This window comes from Tursiops truncatus, chromosome 21, assembly GCF_011762595.2.
Source record: "Tursiops truncatus isolate mTurTru1 chromosome 21, mTurTru1.mat.Y, whole genome shotgun sequence".
Taxonomy (NCBI): domain Eukaryota; kingdom Metazoa; phylum Chordata; class Mammalia; order Artiodactyla; family Delphinidae; genus Tursiops; species Tursiops truncatus.
In genome coordinates, this window is record NC_047054.1 from 19,593,469 (window position 1) to 19,615,973 (window position 22,505).

The 22,505-nt window shown below is 35.1% G+C and overlaps 1 long non-coding RNA gene across 2 annotated transcripts in view; it reads left to right on the forward strand.

Moving 5' to 3' along the window:
• Positions 1-22,505, forward strand: part of LOC141277469 (uncharacterized) — a 278,668-nt gene that overhangs the window by 157,934 nt on the left and 98,229 nt on the right. For both annotated transcript variants that reach the window (XR_012328907.1, XR_012328908.1), the window contains 2 exons: positions 16,940-17,045; positions 21,082-21,235. This is a non-coding gene — a long non-coding RNA (uncharacterized lncRNA). The remainder of the gene's footprint in view (positions 1-16,939; positions 17,046-21,081; positions 21,236-22,505) is intronic.

Here is a 22,505-nt window from a genome sequence, read left to right on the forward strand (position 1 = left end):
ATTTATACTGATCAAACTGATAGGTATTTAATGCATTGAGAGATTCTTGACACATAAATTAGTATTCTATGAAATATTCACAATTGCATAAGTGTTTTAAAGAAGTTGAATATGTTGATATTTTGCTGAAAAAATCTGCCTTGTGGTTTTATAATTTCATTTTTTAATTTTAAAATATTGTAGACAAAATTAAGATTTATTATAATTTAATAAAATTAGTTAATTTAAATGTAATTTAAAATTACTACAGAAAATTTTAAATTATTATAGAAAAAGCATTGTAGAAAATTTGAACTTGGGGTTTTTTTAAAGTGCTCATATTCCTACATACACAACAGATATTATTCTGTTTCATTTCCTTCCAGTTCTTTTCTTACCTCTGCCTTTTCTTATGTTGTTGGTAATTACATGTATTTGTGTTTTTACCTACCTAACACTACATTATAACCGTTTTCCACTCACATTATTTTAGTGGCTGCATCCTATGTTAATATAATTGAGAGTTAATAAAAGCTGGAGTTAAATCCAGTTGCAACAAAGATTAATTGTGATTTATTCCGCCTCAGGAAAATGGCAATAAGAAAGACACCGTGGGTGTGTTCTTATGGTCCAACGCTACTCAGATGGATTGGTTCGTTCCTTCAGCATGTGTTCTAAAAGTTGTTGATTTTAGTTTCCTATTAAATAAATGCTGTGATCATGGTTAGAGTTTTAGAAATGTTGCTATGATTTGAAATAAGAAAATTGTAATCAGGTAGAAAGCAATCTTCTTCTCCTTATTCTCAGGATGAAAAAAAAAAATCACAAAGGAAGGCATTTGTGAAGTTTCTAATTTTTCAGTCTTTTATAGGAGCAGGTTTGAGGTTCTCTAGTTTTTTTTTCCCTGATAGACTTCTGAGCAGTAACTGGAGCTGAAACTGAAATTTTAAAGACTAGTTTTGTTGGTTTTTCTCCTTGTTCTGGGAAATGTCAATCTTGTTTATATGTCCTACAACTATTTCTATAACATTTTCCATTATTAATCTTGCTCATCAAGTCTTCTAATCACTGAAACATATATGGATAAATGAAAATCCTTTATTTAAAAAACAAAAAACTCTGACCAAATGACAAAATAATTTCGTAAATAATTTTGAGAACTTTTCTCTAGATGATAAGAATATCTGGTTATATTTTACATTTATAATGAAACCACTTTCATAAACTTAGGGAAAAATTTAACACCAACTCAGTGTCGTCTGGCACTAATTAGAGTGTTCTAATTTCATAGAGTGTTCTAATTTCATTCTTTTACATATAGCTGTCCAGTTTTCCCAGCAGGACTTATTGAAGAGGCTGTCTTTTCTCCATTGTATGTTCTTGTCTCCTTTGTTGTAAATTAGGTGACCATATGTGCATGGGTTTATCTCTGGGCTTTCTATCCTGATCTATATTTCTGTTTTTGTGCCAGTACCGTACTGTCTTGATTACTGTAGCTTTGTAGTATAGTCTGAAGTCAGGGAACCTGATTCCTCCAGCTCCGTTTTTCTTTATCAGGATTGCTTTGGCTATTCGGGGTCTTTTGTGTTTCCATAAGAATTGTAAAATTTTTCGTTCAAATTCTGTGAAGAATGCCATTGGTAGTTTGATAGGGATTGCATTGAATCTGTAGATTGCTTTCGGTAGTATAGTCATTTTTACAATATTGATTCTTCCAATCCAAGAACATGGTATATTTCTCCATCTGGTTATGCCATCTTTGATTTCTTTCATCAGTGTTTTATAGTTTTCTGAGTACAAGTCTTTTGCCTCCTTAGATACATTTATTCCTCGGTATTTTATTCTTTTTGTTGCGATGGTAAATGGAATCCTTTCCTTAATTTCTCTGATTTTTCATTGTTAGGAAAATGGTTCCTGGTATATAGGAATGCCAGAGATTTCTGTGCTTCAATTTTGTATCCTGCAACCTTACCAAATTCATTGATTAATTCTAGTAGTTTTCTGGTGGCATCTTTACGATTTTCTATGTATGGTATCATGTCATCTGCAAACAGTGACAGTTTTACTTCTTTTCCAATTTCTATTTCTTTTATTCCTATTTCTTCTCTAATTGTCATGGCTAGGACTTCCAAAACTATGTTGAATAAAAATGGCAAGAGTGGGCATCCTTGTCTTATACCTCATCTTAGTGAAAATGCTTTCAGGTTTTCACCATTGAGTATGATGTTTGCTGTGGGCTTATCATATATGGCCTTTATTATGTTGAGGTAGCTTCCCTCTATGCCTATTTTCTGGAGATTTTTTATCATAAATGCATGTTGAATTGTGTCAGAAGCTTTTTCTGCATCTTTTTAGATGAATCTATGGTTTTTATTCCTTAATTTGTTAATATGGTGTATGACATTGATTGATTTGTGTATACTGAAGAATCCTTGCATCCCTGGGATAAATTCCACTTGATCATGGTGTATGACCCTTTTAATATATTGTTGGATTCCGTTTGCCAGTATTTTGTTTAGGATTTTTGCATCTATATTCATCAGTGATGTTGGTCTATAATTTTCTTAATTTGTGATATCTTTTTCTGGTTTTGGTATCAGGGTGATGGTGGCTTCGCAGAATGAATTTGGGAGTGTTCCTCCCTCTGTAATTTTTTGGGAGAGTTTGAGAAGGATCAGTGTTAGCTCTTTCTAAATGTTTGATAGAATTAGCCTGTGAAGCCATCTGGTCCTGGAATTTTGTTTGTTGGAAGAGTTTTAATTACAGTTTCAATTTCATTACTTGGAAAATTGTACCTTTCCAAGAATTTGTCCATTTCTTCCTGGTTGTCCATTTTATTGACATATACTTGTTGTTTGTAGTAGTCTTTTATAATCCTGTGTATTTCTGCAGTGTCAGTTGTGATTTCTCCTTTTTCATTTCTAATTTTAGTGAATTACATCCTCTCCCTTTTTTTCGTGATGAGTCTGGCTAAGGGTTTATCAATTTTGTTTATCTTCTCAAAGAACCAGCTTTTAGTTTTATTGATCTTTGCTATTGTTTTCTTTGTTTCTATTTCATTTATTTCTGCTCTCATCTTTATGCTTTCTTTCTTTCTACTGACTTTGGATTTTCTTTGTTCTTCTTTCTCTAGTTGCTTTAGATGTAGGGTTAGATGGCTTATTTGAGATTTTTTTTTGTTTCTTGAGGTGAGATTAATTTGCTATAAACTTCACTCTTAGAACTGCTTTTGCTGCACCCCATAGGTTTTGGGTCATCGTGTTTTCATTGTCATTTGTTCCTATGTACTTCTTAAATTTCTTCTTTGATATCTTAAGTGATCTCTTTGTTATTTAGTTGCACACTGTTTAGGCTCCATGTATTTGTGTCTTTTTCCTATAATTGATTTCTAATCTCATAACGTTGTGGTCAGAAAAGATGCTTGATACAATTTCAGTTTTCTTAAAATTTCCAAGGCTTGATTTGTGACCCAAGATATGATCTATCCTGGTGAATGTTCTGTGTGCACTTGAGAAGAAAGTGTATTCTGCCACTTTCAGGTGGAATGTTCTATATCAGTTAAATCAATCTGGTCTATTTTGTCATTTAAAGCTTGTGTTTCCTTATTTATTTTCTGTTTGGATGATCTGTCCATTGGTGTAAGTGGGGTGTTAAAGTCCCCTATTATTATTGTGTTACTGTTGATTTCCCCTATCATGGTTGTTAGCATTTGCCTTATGTATTGAGGTGCTCCTACGTTGGGTGTGTAAACATTTATAATTGTTATATCTTCTTCTTGGATTGATCCCTTAATCATTATATAGTGTCCTTTCTTATCTTTTGTAACAGTTTTTATTTTAATGTCTATTTTATGTGATATGAGTACTGCTACTCCAACTTTCTTTTGATTTCCATTTGCATGGAATATCTTTTTCCATCCCTTCACTTTCAGTCTGTATGCATCCTTAGGTCTGAAGTGGGTCTCTTGTAGAGAACATATATATGGCTCTTGTTTTTGTATCCATTCAGCCAGTCTGTGTCTTTAGGTTGAGGCATTTAATCCATTTACATTCAAGGTTATTATTGATATGTATGTTCCTATTTCTATTTTCTTAATTGTTTTGGGTTTGTTTTTGTGGGTCTTTTTCTTCTTTTGTGTTTCCCACCTAGAGAAGTTCCTTTAGCATTTGTTGTAGAGCTGGTTTGGTGGTGCTGAATTCTCTTAGCTTTTGCTTGTCTGAAAAGCTTTTGATTTCTCCGTTGAATATGAATGAGATCCTTGCTGGGTAGGGTAATCTTGGTTGTAGGTTTTTCTCTTTCATCACTTTAAGTATATTCTGCCACTCCCTTCTGGTCTGCAGAGTTTCTGCTGAAAAATAAGCTGATAACCTTATGGGGATTCCCTTGTATGTTCATTTTTGCTTTTCCTTTGCTGCTTTTAATATTCTTTCTTTGAATTTAATTTTTGTTAGTTTGATTAATATGTGTCTTGGTGTGTTTCTCCTAGGGTTTATCCTGTATGGGACTCTTTGCGTTTCCTGGACTTGTGTGACTATTTCCTTTCTTGTGTTAGGGAAGTTTTCCACTATATGCTCTTTAAATATTTTCTCAGACTCTTTGTTTCTCTGTTCTTCTCGCACCCCTATAATTCGAATGTTGCAGCATTTAGTGTTGTCCCAGAGGTCTCTGAGATTGTCGTCAATTCTTTTCATCCTTTTTTTTATTCTTCTCCTTAGCAGTTATTTCCACCATTTTGTCTTCCAGTTCACTTATTTGTTCTTCTGCCTCAGTTATTCTGTTATTGATTCCTTCTAGTGTATTTTTCATTTCAGTTATTGCATTGTTCATCTCTGTTTGTTTGTTCTTTAGTTTTTCTAGATCTTTGTTAAACATTTCTTGTATTTTCTCCATCCGTGCCTCAATTCTATTTCTGAGATTCTGGATCATTTTTACTATCATTACTCTGAATTCTTTTTCAGGTAGATTGCTTATTTCCTCTTCATTTATTTCGTCTTGTAGGTTTTTACCTTGCTCCTTCATTTGTGACATATTCTTTTGCCATCTCATTTTTTTTTTTTGATGGGTGAGATTGTGTTCCTGTCTTACTGGTGGTTTGGCCTGAGGCTTGCAACACTGGAGTTTGTAGGCTGTTGGGTAGAGCTGGGTCTTGGTGCTGAGATGAGGACCTCCAGGAAACCACATTCTGATGAATATTCCCTGGGGTCTGTGTTTCTCTGTTAATCCAGTGGTTTGGACTCAGAACTCCTACTGCAGGAGCTTCTGCCTGACCCCTGACTCATGAACCAAGATCCCGCAAGCCACGCGGGGTGACCCCCCCAAAAAAAAGAAAAAAAGGAGAACAATAACAAAGAGTAAAAAATAAAATTAGACTAGGAAACTAACAGATATGTTAGAAAGAATATAAAAATAAAAATATAGATGAAATGACAACCAGAGGGTAAAATAGAACCACAATAGTAAAAAAGAGAAGAAAAAAATAAATAAATAAAAGGGGGGAAAAAGAAACGTGGGAAAGGCCTTGGCTGTGGAGGGTGGGGTATAGGCAGGGGTGGGGTTTGGGCATTGGTTGGTCCTATGCTTAGGATCAGCAGGGCTGGAAAAGGCCATGGGGGGTGGTGGGTGGGGCTTAGGCTCAACAGAACAGAAGGGGCCCAGGTGTGCCTCTGGTCTCAGAGGCTGGGGGACCCGGCCTGGGAGCCCAGCAGACTCCCCAGGCTGAGTAGGCAGGGCAAACGTCCTCCGCTCCTTCTCCTCTCCTCCAGTCCTGGAGAGACCCTCCCACCTGCCTCTCCTGTTCTCCCCCAACCTCCCTCCTGTGCTCCCAGGACCAACACGGCCCAGAGGGGGCCTCTGAGGGCATAGGACCTGGCCTGAGAGCTGGGCAGCCTTCCTGGGTTGATTGGGCAGGGGAAACACTCGGCACACTCTCCCTGATCCAAACCCTGGAGGGTCCCTCTAGGAGTGGGAACCCCTTCCCCCTCTCAGCCACCCCTCGGGGGCACTGGTCCTGTCCAGCCTCCACTTCTCCTCCCCCCTCAGTCCCCCCACGTCCTACCGGTTTGGTTCGCTTGGGTGTTCCTCCCATCTCCTTGGGCATTGAGGTCCCCCACCAGCGTCCAGCAGGCGCCCTAGCTGTGGAGAGACACGAACTCCACATCTTCCCATGCTGCCATCTTGACTCAGCCTTCACGTGATACTTTTCAAAAGGGAAATAAATCTCTTTTATTATCTTATATTCCCAGACTGCTCTCTCTTTCTATTATGATTCTAAGCTATTAATTCAACAAATAATTGTGGGATGCCAAGCATTGTAAGTGAACCTATGCCCTTAAAGAACTCATTCTGGTGGGAAGTACAGACTTAGTTCAAAACAATGGTATAGTATTCAGAAAGTCAGTATAGATATAAAATTTGTTCAAAGTTCTGTAGACTGATGAAAAGAGAGTAAAAGATTAGCCTGAAGGCAGATTAATCATTTAGATGTATTGCTTTCCATAGCTTTTGATACTTTTACTAACTTCTATTCAAAACCTCTGCCTCCCAGAATTCCATGTAATCTGAAGATAACAAAGTCTCTTTGATGCACTCGTAAGAAACTAGGGCTCCAGAACACAGCATTCATTTGGAAACCAAATGCATAATCATTCTCCAGGAAAACAGAAACATTTTCATCCACTTACATACTTAAAAACTGTAACTAAATAAAGTAATTTGAGACAAAGTTTGGGAAAAAAACACCAACACTCTGTTTTTATTGTATGGCAAACATTTTGCTTTTTACCACTTCTAATACTCAAGACACACTTTACAGATGAGGAAATTGAAGGTAATTTGATTAAAATCACATACATATTTCATGTTCCATAGCCAGGCTCAGAAATCTCGACTGTCAAACTTCAAAGTGAATGTTCTTCAAGCAGAACCAGTAGACCCAAAACCTTTATGCCTGTAATAAATGATCTTAAAAACCATGTAGTCTTTACTCCCCACAAAGTTACATATTGACTAGCAATATTATTTAACCTAGTCATTAGAATTTGCTTACGTACTTGTCATGAGGACAGTAAAATTCTTCTGAATTAATGAGCATTGACTTTATCCCTGAAATACTTTATTCCTGGTCTCCATTTGCACAGTTTTAAACTTTATAACTGGAAGAAAGATTAACCTTTTAAATTAAATATAACCATAAAATCGCTGTTTTAATGATTATTAATCCATGTGAACATTTTCTACTAAATGTGCATTTAAGATCTATTAAGGTAATCAGGCTTTTTGGACATTTGGTTTTTTTGTGAGTTTTTTTTGGTGCCAGTAGCAATGAACAGAAAAATGATTGACGGTGCCTCAGTTCTTACAATGTCTTTGAAGTAAGGAAGTTTGGCTTGCATATCATTATATTTGGAATATCTGGCATTTAATTTATGCCTAAGAAATTTATTTGGTAAAGAATGGCAGAATGAATAGGTCAGTATTTCAAGAAGGGTAGTGGAGTGGGAAAGAAGACTTATTAAATGCCTGCCATGAGTCACCATTTTATATAAGTGTATGTAGTTAAGCCACACAGCAATTCTCTGCAACAGATTTACCCTTATTTTAAAGTTGGAGAAATTGAGCCTTTGAGAGATTAAGCTAACTGCCCAAGGTCACAGTTACTAAATACTGATCTGGTGTTAAATTCAGTTCTATCTGACTTCAAAACGTATGATTTTGAGAAATGCACTTTTCTCTGCCGTAATCATCATGAAGGTGACTTCCTAAAGGGTGTATGAAATTTGACTACATATGGAAGAAAGAAGAGTTTTGGCCTTTAAAAAAGCCTATCAAGATTAAAGTTTGGGTGCAAAAGCAGCATGATTTTAAAAGAGCATTATGAAGTGAACGTATATGTGTGAATTAGTAGTTAAGTTTTTTAAAAAATGGATCAGTGGATTTTCCCCTTTAATGATAATAAAAGTTGTTATATTAAAGAAAGAATTTTTAAAAGTATGTAGGGTGAGTATTAAGGGTCTTGGCAGTAGTTACTGCTATTATTATTAGTTTACTCTCCTAGACGAACATATTAGAAAAATCTATGAATATGCATTTTTGTGTAAATGTGAACTAGTTACCACAAGGCTACAACCAGGGTATTGAAGTGCGTGCTGTGTAATGTATTTAAACCCTATAAATTATATGATTTCTCATTTCTCACACTGGTACAACTGATATATGTGAGTGTGAGTTAGAGGCTATGTAGGCTAATTTCTCATGAAGAAGGAAGTAGAGGAGAAATCACAATTATTAAAGCATCAATTCAGTTCACTGACATCTCACTGCTTCAGAAAAATTAGAGGGAAAATTTCTGCTCATTAAACTTCAGAGCCACCATAGCAAATTCTAATGAGTTGCTTATTAAATTAGCAATTTTCTGTAACTGGTATGATTTATCAACTTCTCTTTCATTCTCAGTTTTTAAATTAATAACTAAAAGCCCAAATTGCTTGACATGGCTCTTCAATCAAAGTTATTGTTATTAAGAAACCACAGCCACTGAAGCCATTTTATATAATCAAGTGAAGAGCAATATTTTAGGAAACATTGTTTTCCAGCTGCTGTCCACAAAGCTTTTGGACTATATATGAATTTATCGCTGCAAGTGAGGCCGAAACTCAGCCTCTGTGCACTGGTGCCGAATGTATCTTGGAGACAGAGTTTTGGGTGATGGAGAAAAGACTAGCTTTATTGCTTTGCCAGGCAAAGGGGGACACAGTGGGCTAATACCCTCAAAACTGTGTTTCCCAACCCCAGGGGATTTGGTGAGGAGTTTTATTGCCGTGGTTCAAGGGTGGGGTTGCTGATAAGGATCAGGGTGTATGCAGGGCCTGCATTCCTTCAGTCTGGCCTCAGGGGTGTCTCCTGATGAGGTTCTGTGGTTCTCGAGGTTATCAAACTGTGACCTCTCAGGAATGAAGAGTACTTCTTCAAGTAGTTAACATCTTCCATTTGTTGGGGGTTTTAGTTCTGCAGAAGAGTTCGATGATATCATTATGTGTATCCCTTGAGGTGGAACCAGCATCCTGTACCAAGGCTGCACTGTTGTGTCTTGCCTGCTCCTTCCTCGTCTCTGCTTCACCTCCCTTCCCTGATTAGCTGTTGGAACCTGCCCTTTGAGACTCAGGGAAGATCATGGAGGCTGAAACTTATTCCCTACAATCAAGAAATGGGGGATACAGAAGGGTTTTCTTGCTCAGGAGCCCCACAGAGTCCTGCTCATTTTCACGAGGAATGCCATATGATTTATTTGCTCATTCAACATATATTGAGGGTCTTCTATGTATCAGAGCAGAACAGAGTTTCTGCCCTCATGGAGCTTATGTAAAATAACATAAGGTAGTATTTGATGTCATGAGAAAAAGTAAAGCAGCGTAAGGAGACGGAGAGTGTGGAGGTGATACCTTAGCGTGCATAAATGGGGAAACCTCTCAGGGGCCTAATACTTGAGCAGAAATCCTAAGGAAAAGGTTAAGTCATGCAAATATCTGGAATAAGACCATTCAGGCAAAGAGAGGAGCAAATGCAAATGCTCTAAGGTAACAGTGTGCTTGCTGTTTTCAAGGTAACAGTGTGCTTGCTGTTTTCAAGGACCAACAGGAGGCCCTTGTGGCCAAGGAGAGTGAGCAAAGACATAAATGATAGGAGATGAAATTTTTTAAAGTAGCCAGAGCCAGATTCATATAGTGCCTCAGAGACCAAAGTAAGTATCTTGAATTCAGTTCTGATTGTGATGAGAAGCCGTGGAATGTTCTGATTAGAGTGGTAACATAATCAGATTTAATGTTAAAGGAATACATTTGTTGTACTGAAAATACGTTACTGAAGACTAGTTATAAGGCTATTGCATCAGTCCCAGGGGAAAATGATGGAAGCTTGCTCCAAGGTGATAGTGATGGAGGAGGTGAAGATTGGAGATTAAGGATAGACATGAATTCCCCAGCCAGCAAAATTTACTGATATATATGAAGTGGCGTTTGAGAGAAGGTCATTAGTGATTCCAAGGTGTAAATAGTGGTGTCCTTTATTAAGATGCATAACACTGAAGGGAGATTTTTTGAGGGGGTGGGGGGTGGATCAGTATTTCTGTATTTGGACATAAGTCTGAGTTGCCTTTTAGTTATTCATGTGGAAACATTGTGTGGAAATCTGGATATAGCAGTTTGCAGATCAGGAGTGGTGCAGAGCTGAGACTGCAGAGGTGTGTTTTGTAGCCATCAGTGTAATGAATCTATACACTGTATTATAGAGTACACTTAGGAAGGGTAGATTGAATCACCGAAGGCAGGTATATGTCCATAGGAAGCTGAGCCCTTGAACACTCTAACATTAAATGTAAGGAAGATGAAGAAAAAGTGAAAGACACAAAGAGAAGAAGCAGACATTAATGTAGGAGGAAAATCAAGAGAGCCTTTTACTTGGAAACATGCAAACCAAGTTCAGAGATTAATTCAACAGAGAGGAAGTGATCAATTATGTCCTTGCTTCCAAGAGATTGAGTAATATGGGACTGAGAATTCATCACTGGATTTGACAAAGTGAAAGTGATTGGTGAACCTGTCAAGAACAGTTTGAGTGGGGAGAGCCAGAGCCTGATGAGAGAATCTTAAGAGGAAATGGGACTAGAGAAGGTATAGGCACTGACTATAACAACTTTTAAGAAGTGTAGCCAGTAATAGGACACAATTAGGACATAGCTAGAGGCAAATGTAGATCAAGAAAGATTTGTTTGTTTGCTTTTTTTAAAGATGAGAGATATTTCCACATATTTTAAGCTGATGAGAATGACCAAGTAAAGAGAGAGAAAAAAAAGCTGATATTGAAAGAGAGATAGGGGCTTCTTGAGGAGCTGTGTGGATGAGTGGATGAGATTGGATGGAATCCAGTGCTCCAGGGAGAAAGCTCATGTTAGGCAGGGGTAGCAGAAAGGCATGCTGTTAATGGTAGTGAGACAGCGTATAGAGCAAGGAGGCTAGTAGGGTGGTAGATCTGGTGGTGGCGAAACAATTACTCTTATGACTGCCTCTACTCTCTCAGTATAAGGAGCAAGATAGCTAACTGACCATGAGAAATGAAGAGGAAGTTGTAAGATTGAGGAGAATGTATATGTTAGGTGTCTTGGAAAGTGGGAGAGGTCACTGACAAAGGGGCTATAGTAGCATCATCAGGCAGCCTGGAGGGACCCTAGAATTTGTGATAATAAATTTAAAGTGATGAAACCAGGAAGCCTCGATGGTTGTTTTCTTCTGTACTCATCTACTTCAGAGTAGGTGCTGAGGAGAAGAGAATTGGTTGAAACAGGGCTGAGGCTTTATTTTAGATGAGTACATAAGGGGGGAAAAAGTTGTGAGGGTAGTATGTTGTATTTAGTGGTCGTATTTTCACAATTTAAAGGAGAATTACTTTTGTCAATAAAAATATCGTTCATTTCTACAATACTTGGAAAATTTCTTCCCAAATAGTTTATATGACAGAAAAAAGAGAAGCTTGACAGGGTTCTGCAAAAGATGAATATTTGAACTATGCTATGTTGCAATTCCCTTTAATGAAATATACTTGTTCTAACATTTAATTTAGATTCAGTTTCTCAGAGTGTATTTTTTCTTTTGCAACAAGACCCATATAAGGAGTTTTGTTCTGGATATTGTATGCCTCTATCTTGTCCTTTTACATAATTTTAGTTCTTTTCTGTCACTAAAATTTAATAACCCAATGAAATAAAAATATTTAAATAAAGGAATTAACTTCATGCTTGTGTGAGCCTCTTCACCTGCCTTTCTTTTACTTACCTATTACTCTTCCCCCATTCCTTCTTCTTGCTAATTATTTTAAAAGTTTTCCCATCTTCCTCCTATTACTTACTCCCTGATAAGCCTTTTCTTTTACCACCTTCCTTTTGTGGTAGGAATTAGCCTTTTATTAAAAAGAAGTACTAGTTGTTTAAGAATTAACTTTTTTTCATGTACTTTATTGTATTCACAACATGTTAGCATTCAAAATGTGTTAGGTATTCTGTGGTTGCTTGAGGAAGAGATTTCCTAAACATTATGCATATTCCTAATCTTATAAACATATTATAAAACTAAGAGTTCGGTAATTATCACGTTTCTTTTTAAAGAGTGGAATTTCATTTATAGAATGACATTACCAAATACAATAACAATTTCTACTTATTTGATCATCTACTATTTGTAAGGCATCATATATATATACACACACACATACACTCTCTGGGACTCCCAGAGCATATACTGCAAGGCCTGGATTCTAAACCATCAATGTACTTCTTTCGTGCCATACTAGTCTCTGCCAGTGGAGTCATGTTTATACAAGAATGTGAATGATACATTTATATTTAACATGAGAAAATGTAAAACATAGATGAGAAATGTATAAATATTTAATATTATTTTCTAGCAAAAAAATGGTCAAAAAATACAAAATAGATACTGCTTAAATTGATTTTTTTGCTTTTAATAATCTTTTAGGGTAATATAATTCAAAACTGAAAGGGATCTTCTCACCTCTATTTGTATATTAAAGCTAAAAAAAAGAAAACCAGAAGAAAATGTGACATATTTGAAGTGTACATCTTAATGAGTTGTGACATATGTATACATACATAAAACTATCACTGTAATCAAGAATATACACATGTAAGTCACCTAAAGATTTCTTTGTATTCCTTTTAAATATCCCCCACCTCTTTTGCCCTCCTATCCCAGACAACCACTGTTCAATTTTTATCACTGGAGATTAGGTTGTATTTTTAGGAATTTTATAAAAAATTAATAATGCAAAAAAAAAAAAAGCTCAAGGTGCTTAAGTGATTCTCATAACATTGGTTTATTATTCTTTATTTAATTTTCTAACTTTTTGTTATATTCTATTGCCATATTTTATTTTGTCTCCTTTTTTTTGCGGTACGCAGGCCTCTCACTGTTGTGGCCTCTCCCGTCGCGGAGCACAGGCTCCGGACGCGCAGGCTCAGCAGCCATGGCTCACGGGCCTAGCCGCTTTGCGGCATGTGGGATCTTCCCGGACCGGAGCACGAACCCGTGTCCCCTGCATTGGCAGGCGGACTCTCAAACACTGCACCACCAGGGAAGCCCTATTTTGTCTCCTTTTATTTACTTACGGCCGGAGGCTCTTTTCTGGTTGAGAATTCACTCCTTCAAGGCTTTCAGGATTACCCTGATATCTGGTCTGCCTTGGTTTACCTTTCTAGCCCATAATGGGTAAGGACAAGAACACATGTGTTTATATTGGTCACACTACTCTCACTTCCGGAAGTGCAACTCAGTTTGTTCCTCTTGTATCTCACTCGCTTCAAATACAGGATGGCAGCGATATGACAACATCAAGTCTCTGGGTGACTTAGTGAGTGTCCACTGGCTCAGCCTTAGTGCAAAACACTCTACCCTGACTGAGAGCAGCAGGTTTCTGAAGCTGAGGGTTATTTGGCTCTATTTATAGATTAGAATATAGAGTGTCATGTAGTAAACAATTATCTATATATGCACACATGTGTATATATATCTATGATTTATATATACATATGCTGAATGCAGAAAACATGCAATTTGTTAGTAACAAGTTAGCTCAGTAATTAGCTACTTTTCAAGAAAATATTTTATCTAGTGCCAGATTTCTATAATTATATGATTTGGGTTATAATTAGAAATTGTGCTTCTAAATTTTATGGTTTTAATAACATGAAATAACCTTTAATAAAATTGACTTGACTCTTGATATAGTATTGTAATTAGTTAAATTCAAAAATTTAATATGAAGTTAAACTGTAGCAACTTTGGGTACCAGAAAATTTTGTCCAGCAATCTGCAATGTATATTTCACTTTCCCAAGACCAATGCTTAATGAGATCATATTAGGAACTATGATGTACTTTTTGAGGGTCTTAATAATAATATCACTTAGAAGCACATTTTATTATGTTATTGGTGCTAAAACAATCAAGTCATATGACATTTCATTCTTGCAGGAAATGGACCACGTCTGTAGTTTGTTTGACCTCTGGAAAGGTGATCATTGGAATGATGAGTAGTTATTAAATAGGAAGGGATACTTTTAGTCTTCAAAACTTTAAATGGCTAAATCTGATATGTTGCCTTTTTAAAATGAAGATAATACTCAGAAGCTAACTGAACAGTCAGCAAATACCAGAGTGGTTCAAACATATGCTTGAACTTTCTGATTGTGGATTCTAATATATAGGTAGGGAAGATTAGCAATGGAGGAAGAGAGAAAGCGATCAAGGATTCCAAAAGTCAGTAGTGAAAAGAGCAGATTTTGAGGAGTGAGGGAATAAGATGGCTGGAGAGACTGTTGTTTTTAATATAAAATAAGATTTTAGAGTTGAGGTGCTAAAAGTAAAGCTGTTGAAGATATTGTAAGATGCAGAGTGTTGGATTTGTAGTGCATACCTGTAGGAAGATGGAGATAATTGACAATGAGGTAAAGAGATTCTCAAGCACATTTTAGAAGGGTTTATTGGTGGAATTATTAAATTTAGTAAGTATTATGTATGGGACAAGATGAAAAGAAAAACATGAGCTAATTGTTGAATTCACTAAAGAATTATATAACCAGCAGAAACAGGGTATACCTGTCTTACCTGTAGGGATTGCATCTTGTATGTTATGTCAGAATTTAGCATGGGGAGTGGCATTCAGATTTCTTGTGAATGGAGGAGCTAATATATTTTTAAGATAAGTAATACATTTACAAAGTATTACTATGTGCCTGGCACCATGCTGATTGCTTTACATGAATAGTCTCATTTAATCCTCTCAACAATCGAGTGAGTTAGGCATGATTATTTTTGTCATTGTCTAGATAAGAAAACTGAAGTTTAGAGAGACTTGAGAACAGTCATTTCTAGTGAGTAGTAAAGCCAAACTTTGAATCCAAGCATTCTGACTCCAGGCCCTTTCTCCTAACCAGTGTCCTGGCCACTTTAAAAACTGTATGGAATGAATCCATATCTATTACATGTCCTCGGTATATAATGTTTTGTTATACCACATAAATGGAGGGGGGAATGCATTTCTAGATTTTAATCTCTAGTACTGATTATAGAACATCGGACAATTCTCCTAAACCCTATAGGTTGCTATTTCCACATATCTAATGTAAGACTACACTAAGCTCATTTCTAGCTAATGTTCTAATATTTTCTTTTTCCTTTTTCACTTTACCAATATTAAATTTCCAAATTATTGTCTACTATAACTGTTTGGGAAAAACATGTCTTTTTTGTCTCTGGACTTTAACACTGTGTTTTAGGATATATCCAAAATATACCAATGAATTCTCTGTGTTACTTGTGTTAAAGCTGCTATATAATATGCAAGGTAAAATGGGACAACACGACAACTCACAAAAGCAAATTCACAGTGCAGAAAAGGGAAGGCAGATGAGTGGGAGAAAGACTGAATAAAGAGAGGGTCATAATGATAAATCCTGAAAATAAAACCATCAGAAAAGAAACTTGGAAATGAGTATTTTTAGAACTAATTTCGAATATAACATAAGGTAATTTTTTGCCCCCTACTACAAATGCGAAGCAGCGTTCTTTCTTGCTCTGTAATTATTTTTCCATGGATGTGTGAGAAGAGGCTTTGACATTCTTTAAGCTCAGGGAGGCTAATGCTTTAATGAACAGCTTGTTATCAGCTGGCTTTCACTTTGCCTTTCTTGCAATTCCCAGCCTCATTCAGTCAGGGGAGAATCTTTGCGATAAGTGTAAACATCTTTCATCCCGATACAGCCTCAATTCGTTAGTCCCTAAAGTTCTCATACTTGGTATTTAATTATCTGTTAATTAAATCACACAGTTTAGAAGGGTTTTAGATTAAAGGAATATTAAATGTCTGATTCACTTTTACAAATGTGTTACAATGTCAACCCTTATACAATGAAGGCATTAATGGAAAATGCATTTTAGAAAAATGTAATTTCCTATAACCTGAAAAAGCAACCAAAATATAACTGCATTAATCAGTTATTTATATTAAACCACTATTAATTGTCACATAAACTCTCTGGAGATTTAAGGTGAAACAAGAAACTGATACCTTAAAAATTTCCTCTGATGTAGTATTGCTGTAGGAGACAAATTAGGTTTTAGCTTTTATTTTAATATTTATGTTTTCATCTTGGTTGCACAGATTTGAAGTACTCATGTTCCTCAGTTTATTAACTATTTTCTTTATTGGTAATGCCTTTGTCTTGTTCTATTATATGTTCCCATCGTTTCTAGGACTCTTCCCATTCCCATCACCTTTGTAGGTAATCATCTCAATGAATTTATGTCCTTAGATATGCATACGTCTTCAAAAACTATATAGCATTGGTTTGTGTATTGTGTGTCTAATTTGTAATGTGTAAATTATATTGTGTTATATAGATTTCAGACTATTTCCTACTTTTATCTTTAAACTATAATCAGAATATCTACTCATGTTGCTATATGTAAGTTAAGGTCATTAAATCTGATCTCTGCACAGGATGCCATCTAATGATGCACCACATTCTACTTATTTAATCTTTTGGTGATGATACCCGGGTTGTATCCTACTCCACACTGCCCCAACAAATGTCATGATATGTATCATCTTATATGTAATTTTCAACATGAGGTAAATTCTTTGGAATTTTGCTAGTGATGCTTGTTTCATGTACATTTACTGCTATTTCTTCTGCTGTCTTACATAGTTGTGATAAACTGTGTATTCCTTTAAGAGTTTATTTTCTAACTTTCTTTATTGTTCTAGGTTATTGCTCTGTGAAAAAAGCTCTTCACAAGATAGTTGTTCATACTCTGTAATGGCAAAATATCATTAATATCATCACTACCACCATAAAAAAAATATCTCTAGCGTTTGCTATTACCTTATTTTTACAGCCAAATCAGCTCTGATTGACCATTCTCTTTCCTGAAACATCTCTGGACATCTGAAACATCACTTTTCCTTGGGTGTCAGCAACTTTCTTTTCTTTAGGCAAGACAAGTAAGTTATTTTCCAAAGCACTGAAAGTTCCTTCTTCTTTATTCCTTGTCCTGGTTCATGTTGACGTGTATGTTAAATTCCTACTGTAAGGTAACTTTTTGAAATCATTTTTGTTTCTTTTCTGTTCACATTAAATATTACATTTTGAATCTAAATTTGGGATGAATTTTGGAGAGGCAAACTGATTTTTTTTTTCCTGGAAGGTATTGAACACATACTTCACTAACCTAGCAATCTTCTTAAGTGAGACTTTTAGATGCAAAAAGAATAATTTATAAAAATCAGCTTGAGATTTTTCATTTAATTAAGCATAACTCTGTAAGAAATTCTATATTGAATTGACAGTAAGGTTTACTCAACTACAGTTTACTGAGCCTGACACTCTGCTAAATGCTGGGGTGTTAAGTGTGAACAAGACAATCACAACCCTGTCCCCATGGAAATTTAGAATCTATCAGGGCAGACTGGAGGTAGCAAATCTTCAACAAGTTGGTTGAGTTCTAGAATCAAATTTCCCATTCTGAAGACAAAAATATCTCTACTTACTAGGATTAAAGGATGATCAAGCCTTGAGGGACTGATTCATGACAATTATAATGAGCAAAGACTGAAGTAAACTGTAGAATGCTAATTAATTAATTTACATTTAATATCAATTGTAAGGAGAATCTGAATGTGCAAAATACCCCAGATCAATAGATTCTCTCCATGTATTAAAGGACAGTCAACATTTTAAAGAGTGCTTTTGTAAGAATAGAATAAAAGAAAACTTATACCATATTATAGGTTTCTCAGTTAAAATAGGTTCATCAAGATAGCCTTGCCCTTGGAACCAAGGTCATCGATATTGGCCAAAGTTCTCTTTTGCCCTCATTGTGCTGAATATGCACTAAGCATAATATATTTACCCTCTGCCTGTTTTTTTTTTCTGTGTATCATATTTCATCAATTTTCTAACACACTTTCTCCAAATATTAATATCTGTAGATTTTTTCTGTTTTGTAATCAATGGCATCTTATAATTTCTATCAGCCAGGCAGTAGTCACAATATATAGTTGTCATTGCCAACAAATGTGCAGATTTGGTCATAACTGTTCAATTGCGTGATGTGTGTTAATGATGAGAATAGAAATTAATTGCTATTTAAAATATCCTCAAAAAGATTAACGCTGATTTTACATTAAAACAAACAAAATATTGTGTACACAGAAAGGCAACAAAATAGAGCTGCCTGGTAGGATAAAAATCCACATCTAAATTTGCCTCAAATAGCCCTTTCAACAAGTATAAAATAAAGATTCAAAGCAGTTAAGAAAGCATTGTGTCAGAGATCAATTGACTGCATTTTTGCTTTCTTGGTGAGACATAATATAATGTCGTGTGTTGCAGTCAGTGCTGGCTAAGATTGGATGAAAACCTCAGAGCTTAACATGTTGTGCAGCCTGGATTTGCCTAGAGTAGGTGTTTGAACTGAGGCATTAGGGAAGGATTTCTTGAAACTTCTGGAAATAAGAGTAAAACTTTGCATATATATATATGCACTTACTTCCTTGAGGAAATGGGTGGGTCAGAGGTTTCATAAGATTCTCAAAGTTTAGAACTGCAGACCTATAGCCACATGCTGACTACTGTCATGGACAACTTTCTTAAGTCTATTGTTTACAGTTATTATTTAGGGTGGTGTTTAGTTTTTCTACTCATATTCTCAGTTGATAATCATGCCCCACCTCCTACAAGTGTTTAGGAAACACCCCTTTATGCTGACAGTATATATCTTCAAAATACTAAGATATTGAATTAATCTTTTTTCTTGTAATGAAAGTGTAATTATTAAGGAATAAAATTATTGTAGGCATTTTAACATACTGGAATATTCAATCAATGGCTGTTTCAATTATTTTGCCAGTTAGCAGTCGAAGAATATTTATTTACACAGAAAACACGGAAATCACAATAAACTCAGTGTAGGTAACCTTTACCACAATACCTGTGTCTGCTTAATTGTTTATAATCCATTTTACTATGCCTGAATTGTATAAACAGAGAAAATGAATTTTGGAGCCACAATTGCAACTTAACTGCCCTGCTTTAAAGTTTTACAGGTAGCTCTGGGGATATTTTGACTATCACTCCATGGTCTCTCCTGGGTGAAAACCAATCATAGCAAATTTTCTTTCCATCAGGGTTGGGGATCGTTATTTGTTTCTGTATCTGAGACATCACACCTAGTGAGATTAGAAAATTGAAGAGTTCTTGTCCCAGGTGATACTCCATTAGGGAACGAAACACTTGCCGTAATTAACTAACTTTAAACTCTGAAAGAAAAAATTTAGATAATTTTTTTTCAAGATAGGAATGAAATAATTCCAATAATTTAGGCATAGTTTTAAAATAAGCTTTGTTCAGTTTGTCTCAAATGACAATAAACCAAAGTTCAAACTCTCTGTATTAGATAGCAATGTATATTTTTGCCAAAAGCAGTTACTTTATTCATATGTGCTATAAAGACACTTGGTAAAGACCAAATGAAAATATGCCTGAAAATTTTACTGAATGTGTGTGGCCAGAAAGGCTTAATATTAAAAAATAAGTTAAAATGATGTTCCCATATAGCTCCTCTTGATGTGTATGTGAGTACGTGCATAAAATAAATTTCTCTGACAATAGTCCTAGTCATAGCAATGGGACCATCTCGGGAGATATGTTAATTATAAATCACCTTTTTTCATAGATGCTTCATAAGGAATATCTTTAATTATGCTTCCCTCCCAGCTCATTTGATCATTTCCCATCCATTGTTTTAGTCGAAAATATATCTTTAACTTAATGATTTAAGTTTTTGAGATGCATAAAAATTACTCATTCTTCTATAACATCAATTTAAGTATATAATTTAAGTATCAAAAAAAAAATTGTGGATAGATGCAGCCAGGGTTTCATTGTTCTTAATTATACTTTGTCACAAGAAATTCCTAAGTAAGAATAATAAGATACATTGTTGATATTTTTAAGGGATTTAAAAATAAGACTAGAAATTAAGTTTTCTACAAATTGATAATGAGTAAAAAATTTTTTCTAACCTTTTATATATAAATTATGGAAATGTAATAAACAAAATATTTGACAGAAACAGAAGAACATATGTGTAGAAGCTAAATTAGTGGTTTATTTTCTCACAAAATAATTTTAAAGGCCTGTCTTAGGATAACATTTTTGTTTTGTTATGCTAACTTGGACTTCTGATTTTGCCTCCTTTATAATTATAATTACAATAAAAATTACTCCCAGTCACATTTCAACTTGTCCACTATTGCTATTTTGTCCTTCTATATGTGGGCATGATTTTTAAAAATGGTGTTTCAATTGACCAACATAAATCATGTTCTTTTTATTAATTAATTTTTACTGGAGTGTAGTTGATTTACAATGTTGTGTTAGTTTCTGCTGTACAGCAAAGTCAATCAGTTATACATCTATCCACTCTTTTTTAGATTCTTTTCCCATATAGGTCATTACAGATTATTGAGTAGAGTTCCCTGTGCTATACAATAGCTTCTTATTAGTTATCTATTTTATATATAGTAGTGTGTACATGTCAATCCCAATCTAACAGTTTATAGAAATATTTTCACTATACTAATCAATTATTCCCCTTTTAGGGGATATTATTCATACTTGTGATGTTTAAGTTTAGCTCACCCTTTCCAAGAGGCACTTGTGCTTATTAATGTAGAAATATTTTGGTTCTGTTTGGTATTGCCTGTGTTCCACAATCATGCAAATTGGATCACTAAACATAGGAATTAAACAACTCTCCCAGTTTTCCAAATGGAATCTTCCTCTTTTGTTTCCTTTCTGTTTTATCTCATTCACAACTCATTTGGCCATTCACTAACTGAAATAATTTATAGATTCTCTGCCACCTAAGTATATTTATGAAAACTTCTGGCTTTTTTAAAACTAAGATAAATACTTCAACATTCTTTTTAAAATGCACACAACAACATGAGTATTTGTTTCTTCTGTATTTTTCAGATGAAGATCATTCAATCACTCAGCAAATACTGAGAATCTCAACCAGTATCATATACTCTTTCAGATAGGGTTCATCCATCACTGAAGAGAAAGACATTCTATTATGTAGGAGCTTAAGTATCAGTGAAGAGACAGACAGTAAGATAATAAATAGGTAAATTTATGGTATATTAAAAAGGGATTCCTATAATAAGACTCATATTATCTTCTTGATTCTTTCACATATTTCTCTCATAGATGTAGGTGGAATTCTAAGCTTATCTTTGCCTGGAATATTGTCCATAATGCCTTTGTAATCTGAAATACTTTGAGTTCAGTGTTTACATCACATACATAACTGTAAATCTTGTGACACTAACACAGTGTCTGGCCTATCATATGTATATGATCACAAATGCACAAACCCATATTCCATGAATAAGTGCTTGAAGGGACTTTTGAAATCGTGGAACTATTCAAACAAGGAGGAGAAACTACTTGAAGATAAGATGCATGAATGATTTTCAGACCATAACATAATTCTTCCTCTGAAAACATTTAATGCACTTGCTGCAGTATCTTCTACACACATGAGGTGGTCAAAAATAACCTTTGTGGGAAGTCATAGACTTAGAAATGGCTTAGAAATGTTTGTGGGGCTTTTCTTCCATTTCCAAACCGATTCTCTATTCTAAAATCTTCCTTTAAAAGTAAGTGGATTCACCATAGTCTGGTGTATTAAACTTTTTTTCTAACTGTATTCTTTATCCTTTAATCGCTGGACTTTCTTGGGTAATTCTCTCAGTGTCCCGTGTAGGAGATAGGTGGTGTTGTCATAAACACCCAGTCTCCTCCCATTCTTCTCCCTGGTGGCTTCTGCACCCATGTCGCTCACTCTTTAACAAAGCCAGGCTAATACAGCAGATGGGGATTCTCTTTAGTTATGTTTCTGTTGTATTAATGGTTATCTTCTGCCTAGATCTGGAAGAACTGACAGTGATTACACAGTTTCATGCTGCATATATGAGCAGGTGCAGCTGTAAATAGTCCCTGATCAACAATTTCATTTAAATACTATAACAGATTTCTGTAGGGCAAATTACTCCCACTGGTAAGTAGGTGTACTTTTGTATGTAATACAATTCACTAAATGTAGAATTTAATTATGTCAGCAATAACAAAGCCCTGAGTGTGCTAAAAGATTTCCAAATATATTGGCCCTTCTATCAAAATAACTACTGCAAAACGAATGAATTATTATTTGAAATATTACTTATGGAGCGAAATTGTAAATTATCTCTTATAGTCTTACTTCTGGGGGTCATGTGTTAATGGAATAAGAAAGAAATAATTGTTTTAATGTTAGCATGTAATTTGTATTTTTTCAATATTAACTTTAATTATACATACTAAAGCTTCTAAATGAAGTAAAACGTTTGGAGATT